This window comes from Hemiscyllium ocellatum, chromosome 35 (assembly GCF_020745735.1).
Source record: "Hemiscyllium ocellatum isolate sHemOce1 chromosome 35, sHemOce1.pat.X.cur, whole genome shotgun sequence".
NCBI classification, from domain to species: domain Eukaryota; kingdom Metazoa; phylum Chordata; class Chondrichthyes; order Orectolobiformes; family Hemiscylliidae; genus Hemiscyllium; species Hemiscyllium ocellatum.
Window position 1 is genome coordinate 19481289 of NC_083435.1, and position 9528 is coordinate 19490816.

A 9528-nucleotide genomic window follows, 5' to 3' on the forward strand; every position below is an offset into this window, starting at 1 on the left:
CACTTGTGTTCATACACATGGACAAAGAGGGGCACCAATTTGACTGGCATCATGTCTCCATCCTTGGACAAGGTAAACAAAGGCATATAAGAGAACTCCTGGAGGCCGAGCGCTCAACCAGGATGTCCATTGACAAACCTGTAGGGTTAGATCCCATTATACTGACCACTACGAAACAAAACCAGAAAAGGTACCACCCACCTCAGCAAACCAGGACACATAAATAGCCAGCGGGACAGAATACCAATGCTTCACAGGAGGTGCACTGATGGTGTTATCTAGTAAGGTGATGAAACATCTGCCAACAAATTTACCAGCTCCGCGAGCAAGTCCACAACCTTATGAATGAAAATTATTATTTTATTCTTTGGCAGGCTGTTATAAAACCTTATCACAGCAGGGTGGTCATTTATTTTCAATGTGGCAAATATCTCTGAGTGAATATGGATACGAATGATCAATAATATAATTGATTAATAACAAGGATAATAAAGGAATATTCATATTTTTCAAGATCACCAGCTTGTTAAACCTAGTGCTGACTGTAGAAACTATTCTCAGTCTTGTCCTGGACCGTGTAATATATTCAAGTCTAGACAGAAGGGACAAGGGTGAAGTTTTGAAATTGCCAGTGAACCAGCTAACATTCTTCCAACAATTCAATCATCTCACCTTATTCTCTAGCTGAGCCCAACTCATTTCCAAGGGAGCTAGATTTTGCTGGCTGTTTCAGTAAATTGGTACATCTAAAATAATTAAAATTTCAAATCATCCGTGGGAATTGCAGATAGTTCTTTCTTAATTATTAGTAGAACCATAATTGGTTGCCCTAACAAAAATAATTATTTTCTGAAACCGCTTAGGAATTCTGAAAGGAGCTGACTTAATGAAATTTCTTTCTTAACTCAATAAACCACTAAGACGCTGACATGTGTGGGACCAAAGACTTTCTGACAGACACCAGAGCCAAGGTTTTGTATATGAATAAGTCAGAATGAAAGAGATGTGCTCATATTTGTTAATACTCCCCTTTCAGGTGTTATATTTAACACTCTAAACTTAGAGCATAGAAGATTAGACTGTAGAGGTTTCAATGAGTTTGAAAAACTTCAAGATTTTCCTGTGTGGTGCGTCGCAGATCTGATTCTAAACTCCCCAAACATTTATCTTGGTTTCTGTGAGTGACCAGTATTACCATTGCAATGGGATTAAGTGACGATAGCATAACGAAATTAAAGGAGTTATTGTTGAATGGTAACTCAGGCACACGCCATCATTGGGGCAGTACTGTTCCTAACTCTTTTTGGATTGGAAGAATTCCTAGAAAGAGAGATCCCGTGCCTGTGTACTTCAGCGAAATGGAATGTGTCTACGCTGGTCTATTGTTCGGATTGCTTTTCATCAGTGGACTGCTGCATTTTGAATCGAATCAGTACCATGGCGTAGAGTGTTGCCTGGCTGATCGATCCAATGCTCAGACACAGGATGAACAAGGTCAAAAAGATTTTTCCAAATATGGGTGCCGCTGTTTTTGTTTTTTTCCAAGTCCACATTTCTTTTGTGTAAAACTTCCATTCCCTCAATATTATGGCTCGGCATATTATATTTGAATGGAGATTACTATACCAGTGGTGAGATAATGAAAGATGAAAGAGTGACTAATGGAACATGCAGTCGCATTCCAATGCAATCGTAATTACCGTACTTTTTAACTGGACAACAACACCATTGTGATTATTCGCGGGTAAGTAAAAGTTTCAAGTGCAGGTTCTAATAAATAAATCTTCTAATGAAAATCATGATGAGACAATAGCCCCAGTTCCAATGGGACAATTCTCATTAATCATTCCCAGTTGATCAGCCACATTACATTTCTGACTGGAGTATATCTAGTTGGATTGTGTTTTTTTTAAAAAAGTGATCATTGACGTGACACTGTAGTTTTTATTTCAACGATAAAACAGGTTTATTAGCCAAAATGAAGATAAATGAAATAAGACTGCATAACAAATCCTTTATAACAAAGATCCAAACATTTTAATCACACACTGCACTCTTCATAAATTGAACACATCTGTCAATATGAATCAGTACACTCTTGTACAGCTTTTCAACTATTTCAACTCCTTGAATATCTAGCGCTGTTCCTGTAGAAAGACCGCAGTCTAACTCATATCTAAAGGAAAAAGATTTTAATATGTTGATGAGTTTGAAATAATTAAATTTTCAACTCATCGGCTGGAAGTGTAAATAGCTCTTCCTTAATTATCATTCACACAACATCAGGTTATTGGGTCCACAACCTCTTGATGAACAAGCAGCGGTTGGAAAGCTGTTTCAAATAAATCTGTTGGACTATAAACTGGTATTGTGTGATTTTTAAGGCTATAGTCCAACAAATTGGAAGTACTAGTTTTCAGAGCGCTGCTCCTTCATCAGGTATTTGTGCAACAGGATCATAAGGCACAGAATTTATAGCAATGTCATGTAACTGAAACAATATATTGAACAAACCTAGATTGCTGTTAATTCTTTCATCTTTTAGAATGGGTTGCAGGTTTCGGTTGATTAATATATAAATCCCAGAACTTCTTTCAAGTTATATTCTCAAGATAACTTAAGGTTTTTATATAAAAAAGTGACCTCTCAGCTCAGACAAGTTGTGAGGTTAGAGTCTGTCTGTATCTTACCAATCATTAAGTTATCTCAAGAATGTGACTTGAAAGAAGTTCTGGGATCTACATATTAATGAACAGGAACCTGCAACCCATTCTAAAATGTGCAAGACTTAACAGCAATCTAGGTTTGTTCAATATCTCATTTCAGTTGCGTGACACTGTGATCGTTTGCTATAAATTCTGTGTTATGATCCTGCTCCACATCTTCCCAATGAAGGAGCAGTGCTCCAAAAGCTAGTACATCCAAACAAACATGTTGGACTATAATCTGGTGTTGTGCAATTTATAATTTTGTCCACTCCAGTCCAATACTGGCACATCCACATCTTAATTATCATTGCTATGCTCCAGACAATGTCCGCACCACTGGGAAGCTTGTTCTTCACAAGATAAAGAATGATGGCAATGGAGGTGGAGAAAGGGTAGGGGTGATGATGCATTCCCGTTTGATTCCTATCTTGACCTCAAAGGATTCTGTCACATTACTGTGGGCAAGGACTGTTGCTGAGATCTTGTCATGGCGGAGACAAATGATGTTGATGAATCTGCTTAGCACATGTTACTTCATTGAAAGACTTCCCAATATTTCAGGGCTTGATACATGCTTCTGCCTTGATCAGCTCCCTGGCACAGACTGAATGAACGTGGACAGTTCTCTCCCTAAGCCCTGTGGGTAACTTCCTCTCTCTTGGAATTATAAATAGTGTAGATTTTTTAAAGTAAACTAATTTTAAACTCCACCATACAGACAAATTCATAAGCTTAACTTGGAGAGTATTTGGATTCTTGGAATTCCAAAGTATATTGAAACACTTATATGTAAACTTCACAGTTTCATTACACTGCCTCCCAAATAAGTGAAAATTTACCTGAAAGAGGCATTTTCATCACATCTCAAAAATTTCTTGACCATTTTACAGTCTCTGTTATGTGCACTTTCAGTAAAATGTCTGCAAAAACTGTCTTCGCCAAGTACTTAAAAAAAAAATCGAGTTATAGGGTTGGAGGCTTAAACTTAAGCAGAATGTATTTAAGTTTCTGACCAGAAATTTTTTCTAAGCAAGTCAAAGGATTGTCTTATTATAAGTTATTAAGGTCCAAAAATGTAATTGAGCTCCAAAATGCTTCAACTTGCATTAACATCTAAATCATCAACTATGAGACACTTTCTCAATTTTTGCCCAAATCTAGGATGCTCTACAAGTTTCTTTTCATGTTCTGTGAAAGCTTGTAATTGCTATTGGAGTGCAGCTTAATTCTTTGTTGTGACAATATCTTCATGTTCCATTCTAATTAGCTCACTCTTTCTCATTATTGTCTCTCCATAAAGAGGCATTTTCGGGCGGCACGGTGGCACAGTGGTTAGCACTGCTGCCTCACAGCGCCAGGGACCTGGGTTCAATTCCCGCCTCAGGCGACTGACTGTGTGGAGTTTGCACGTTCTCCCCGTGTCTGCGTGGGTTTCCTCCGGGTGCTCCGGTTTCCTCCCACAGTCCAAAGATGTGCGGATCAGGTGAATTGGCCATGCTAAATTGCCCGTAGTGTTAGGTAAGGGGTAAATGTAGGGGTATGGGTGGGTTGCGCTTCGGCGGGTCGGTGTGGACTTGTTGGGCCGAAGGGCCTGTTTCCACACTGTAAGTAATCTAATCTGATGTCTAATTAATTGAAAAGTGAATTTTCATTCTTCATATCCTAAGCATTGCAGCTCCACTGTTGAGGCTGTAGCTTCATTGTGAGCACTGACTTATTCTATGCAATCTTCAAAGCACTGTTAGTTAAATGTGCAATGTTCACATCTCAAACAGGATATTGACTCGTGCCCATAACTAGCTAACTATCCAATTCTAGATCCATCCTATCTTTGATAATTAGGGTTTTGAGAAGATTTGTAGCTCAGTTAGAGATTCTGGATGAAGGTTTGCTCAACGTGAGCAAATAGGGACTATAGGGATTCTATGATTCCAAACAGCAGGAATTCATCAAACCCCCTCTCCAGCGTCTTCCAAATATGTAATCTTTGCTACCTAGACAGTCGACAGCAGATGCATGGGAACACCATGCCTGCAAGTCCCTGTCCGACCTACTCATCATTTTGACTTGAAAATATATCGCGATTTCTTCAATGTCGTTGGGGCAAAATTCTCTCTAACAGCACTGTGAAGGACTGCAGAGGTTTAAAAAGGCAACTCACTAGTGCCTTCCCTGGGGTAATTAGGAATGGCAGTAAAGGCTGGCCTAGCAGTGAATGATTTTTTTTAAAAAATGTTGAAAATCACACACACGAGGTTATAATGCAACAGGTTTATTTGGAAGTATTAGCTTCTCCTTCATCAGGTAGTTGTGGGGCAGGATCATAAGACAGTGTCAAGCATGCAACTGATATGATGTATTGAACAAACCAAGATTGCTGTTAAGTCTTTCATCTTTTAGAATGGATTGCATCTATCAGTTCATTCATATGTAAATCAGATATCACATTCTCGAAATAACTTAAGGTTTTATATAAAAAAAGTGACATCTCACCACGGACAGTGCATAAGAGGTGTGAGGTTAGAGTCTGTCTGTATCCCAAACTTGAGTCAGATTGGTTCTATTTCCAAAGTAGGAATTTATAAAATGTTACATGGATTGACTATCTGCATTGACTGCCTGCAGATTGTGTGTTTTTTGAACAAAATAGAATGTATCCACAATTACAGTTCTGCAAATGCAAATTCACTCATAAAGTTATATATGTGTATGTGTGCAAGTGAGGTGGGGGAGAGAGAGAGAGAGAGAGAGAGAGAGAGAATGTGTGTGTGTGTGTGTGTGTGATGGGGGGGATAGTGTGAATCTGTGCATGTGAGTGTGTGTTTGTGTGTGTGTGTGCTTCTTGGGATGTATGTGTGTGTGTGTCTCAGAAAGGGAGTTTGTATGAGAAAGGGTCTGCTTGAGTGTGTGAGTATGTAAGAGTGTATGTGTGTGCATGTGCATATATGTGATTGTGTGTGTATGTGTGTCTGTGTGTGTGTGTGTGAGAGAGCGCATAGTGTAGTGGGGCCATCTGTAGTGTGACATAGCGAAATCCCAGTTGAGGGTACCGAACTTGGCTATCAGCCTTTGCTCGGCCATTTTGCATTGTTGTCTATCCCGAAGTCAGCCTTGGAGGACAGTCACCCAAAGACCCAAAGTTGAATGTACCTGACTGCCAAAGTGTTCCCCCACTGGGAGGGAACATTCCTGTCTGGCGATTGTTGCAAAGTGTCTATTCATCCATTGTCGTAGCATCTGCTTGGCCTCACCAATGTACAATGCCTCAGGACATCTTTGCCTGCGGCATATAAGATAGACAAGGTTGGCTGAGTCACATGAGTACCTGTCGTGTGTATGGTGAGTGGTGTCCCCATGTATAATGGTGGCATCCATGTTGACACTCTGACACCTCTTGCAGTGGTTGCCATGGCAGAGTGGTTAGGTGTTGTGGTCGATGTTGTCCTGAAAGCCGAGCAGTTTGCTGTGAACAATGGTCTGTTTAAGGTTTGGTGGTTGTTTAAATGCAAGATTTGGAGGTGAAGGGAAGGTTTCGGCAATGTGCTCACCCTCATCAATAATGTGTTGCAGACTGCAAAGAACATGGCATAGTTTCTCCATTCCCAGGAATTACTGGACAATGAAGAGTACCCTATTGGTCGCATCCCATGCCAGTCTCCTGAGGAGGTCATTATGTGACATAGCACAGTACAATACCGCATTTCTGGTACAATAAATATACTCAGTCTGTCACCTAGTGAAGGTGTTAAACTCAGCCTGAAGAAACATTTTCTGAATGCATTCTTAGAATTCTTTATTATCATCACATCACAATAAGGTAAGTAAAGTCATCCGTTGATGCATCAGTTAGGGTCAGGCAATAAATGCTGGTCTACACAGCAATGCCCACATCCTTTGACCATTTATCTATATTTCTTGCACTTCTCTGTATCTCTCATGTTTCTTCAGCATTTTTCATTAGTTTTTGACCAACAGATTCCACTGAGCAATGTAACTACACCTTTCATGTTTGTTAGTTTCAGCGAAATGGATTCTACCCTTGGCCCTACTGTGGCATTCTCTCTCTCTCTAACACTAATGTTCTCTTCAGGCAATACTGCTACCCCTCCTCAATCCATTCCTTTTATATATTTTATGAACCACCTTGTATCCAGCCCTTCTTTTAGCCAGGTTTCCATGAACTACGTTATCATTAATTAGAATGTGTTGTGCAACTTCTAACATGATGACATTCTCAACTACTTTCCGTAACTTGATAACTTACAGTTGGGCAGGACAGAGGACATCAGGCTGGCTTATAATGTTTCCAGAACATGGAGGGGGGCCATTTCAACTGACCGATTGTCCCACCTCCTATAATTGAGCTATTATTGAGCTGGGTGTCCCTGGAGAGGGAGCAGGCCGTGACCGCTAAATGCTGTCGATATCTTAGGGAAAGGTGGGCACTGCAGGGAGTGGAGCATTTTATTTCCCCCTCTATTTTGATTTAACCCTTACCCTCCTCCTTCACTTTTATCATGTAAACATTGTCCCTATTGGACTTTACATCTTACTGGTGTAGTATATGAAACAAGGTTAATTAGCTTGTAGTGCAGACTGCAGTAGAATGTTGTAGGCATCACAGTGTCATAGCTGCCAGGAGATCAGTGCTAGGAACTAAATATCCAAGGATGCACATCCTATCAAAATGACAGGCCAGATGGCCACAGGGGGACAGATTTGTCTTGTTAGTAAGAAATGAAATTAAAATGATAGCAAGAAGTGATATAAAGTCTGAGTAGGTAGTGTTGAGAAACCACAAAGAATAAAATATTCTGATGGGATTTTGTACTGGAGTCCAGATATGGAGAAGAAAATAAATTGAGGGACTGGAAAAGCATTTAAGAAAGGCACTATTATAATAATCATGGGGGACTTCAATTTGCAGGAGGACTGGGAAAATAAGATTGGTAGTTGATATCAAGAAGAGGAATTTGTGGAATTCCTGTGAGTTTTTATTCAAGCAACTTGTGGAAGAATCCATTTGCAAACAGACAATTCTGGATTTAGTGATGTACAATGGGGTAGACTTGATAAGAGAGCTTAAGGTGAAAGAACTTCCTCCGGTCCCTCTGGGATAATGACCATAATATGATTGAATGCACCCAGCAGTTTGAAAGGGACAAGCTAGAATCAAATACATTAATATTAAAATTGTGTAAAGATAACTACATAGCATGAAGAAGGAGCTTCTGACATTGATTGGAAGGGGAGTCCTAAAGAAGGGCTTATGCCCGAAACGTCGATTCTCCTGTTCCTTTGATGCTGCCTGACCTGCTGTGCTTTTCCAGCAACACATTTTTAAGCTCTGATCTCCAGCATCTGCAGTCCTCACTTTCTCCTAGGGGGGTCTAGCAGGAAAGATGGTGCAGCATCAATGGCAGGACTTCCTGGGAGTAATTCAGAAGGCACAGCAGACATTACTCCCAAGGAGGATGAAGCATACTAGGGGAGGATGAGGGAAGCATTAAAGTAAAAGAAAAAGCATACAATGTATTGAATACTAGTGGGAAATTAAAACCTAGCAGAAGATAGCTAAAAAGCAATAAAGGAGCGACAATGAAATATGAGGGTAATATGAAAGACTGCAAGGGATATTTAGATCTCGGAAAGGCAAGAACAGACATTGGACCACTGGAAAATGAGACTGGAGAATCAGTAATGGGGAACAAAGAATCAGTGGAGGAATTGAACAGGTACTTAGCATCAGTCTTCACTTTGGAAGACACCGGCAGCATACTAGAACTTCAAGGACATCAGGAGCAAAGACGAGTGGAGTGGCCAATATTAAAGAGGTGCTGAGCAAGTTGAAACATACAAAGATGTATAAATCACAAAGACCAGATGGACAACACCCCAGGTTCTGAAATAGGCAACTGCTGAGATTGTAGAGCAAAAGTGGTGATATTTCAAGAATCACTGGAGTCAGGGAGAGTCGTGAAGTTTAAAAAATGGCAAATTTAATCCTTCTGCTTAAGAATGGAAGGGGTGCAGAAAATGGGAAGCAAGCTATAAATTGTTAGCTTGACCTTGGTTGATGGTAAGATTTTGGACTCCATTATTAATAATGAGATTGCTTGGCAGTGCATTGTAAAAGAGGACTGAGTCAACTTGGCTTCCTCAAGGGGAAGTCATGTTTGACATATATGTTCAAATGCTTTGAGGAGATATGAGCAAGTTAGATGGACATAATCTATTTAGATTTCCAGAAGGCCTTGACAAGGTGCCACACAGGAGGCTGTGAAATAAGGTAAGCCTATGATGTTATGGGTGAGGTACTGGCATAATTGGAGGATTGGCTGACTGGTAGAAGGCAGAGAATTAGGTTAAGGGGGTATTTTTCTGGATGGCAGGTGGTACTAGTGGAGTTCCATATTGGTCTGTGTTGCACCTGCAACTATTTACATTGCTCTTAACAATCCGGATAAGGGACTAAGGGCACTGTTCCTAAGTTTGCAGATGACAGAAAGGTAGATGGAGGGGTAGGTAATTTTGAGGGAGCAGGGAGACTGTGGAGCAACTTGGACAGGCTAAGAGAGTGGCAAAGAGATAGTTGATGGAATACAATGTGGGAAAGTGTGAGGTTGTGCACTCTGTCGAAAGAATAGAGGCATAAACTGTTTTCTAAGTAGGGAAAGGCTTTGGTAATCTGAAACACAAATGGACTTGGAGAACCTAGCTTAGGATTCAGGTTAACATACAGATTCAGTTGGCAGTTGGGAAAGCAAATGCAATGTTCGCATTCATTTCAAAAGGGGTAGAACACAGGAGCAGAGATGTA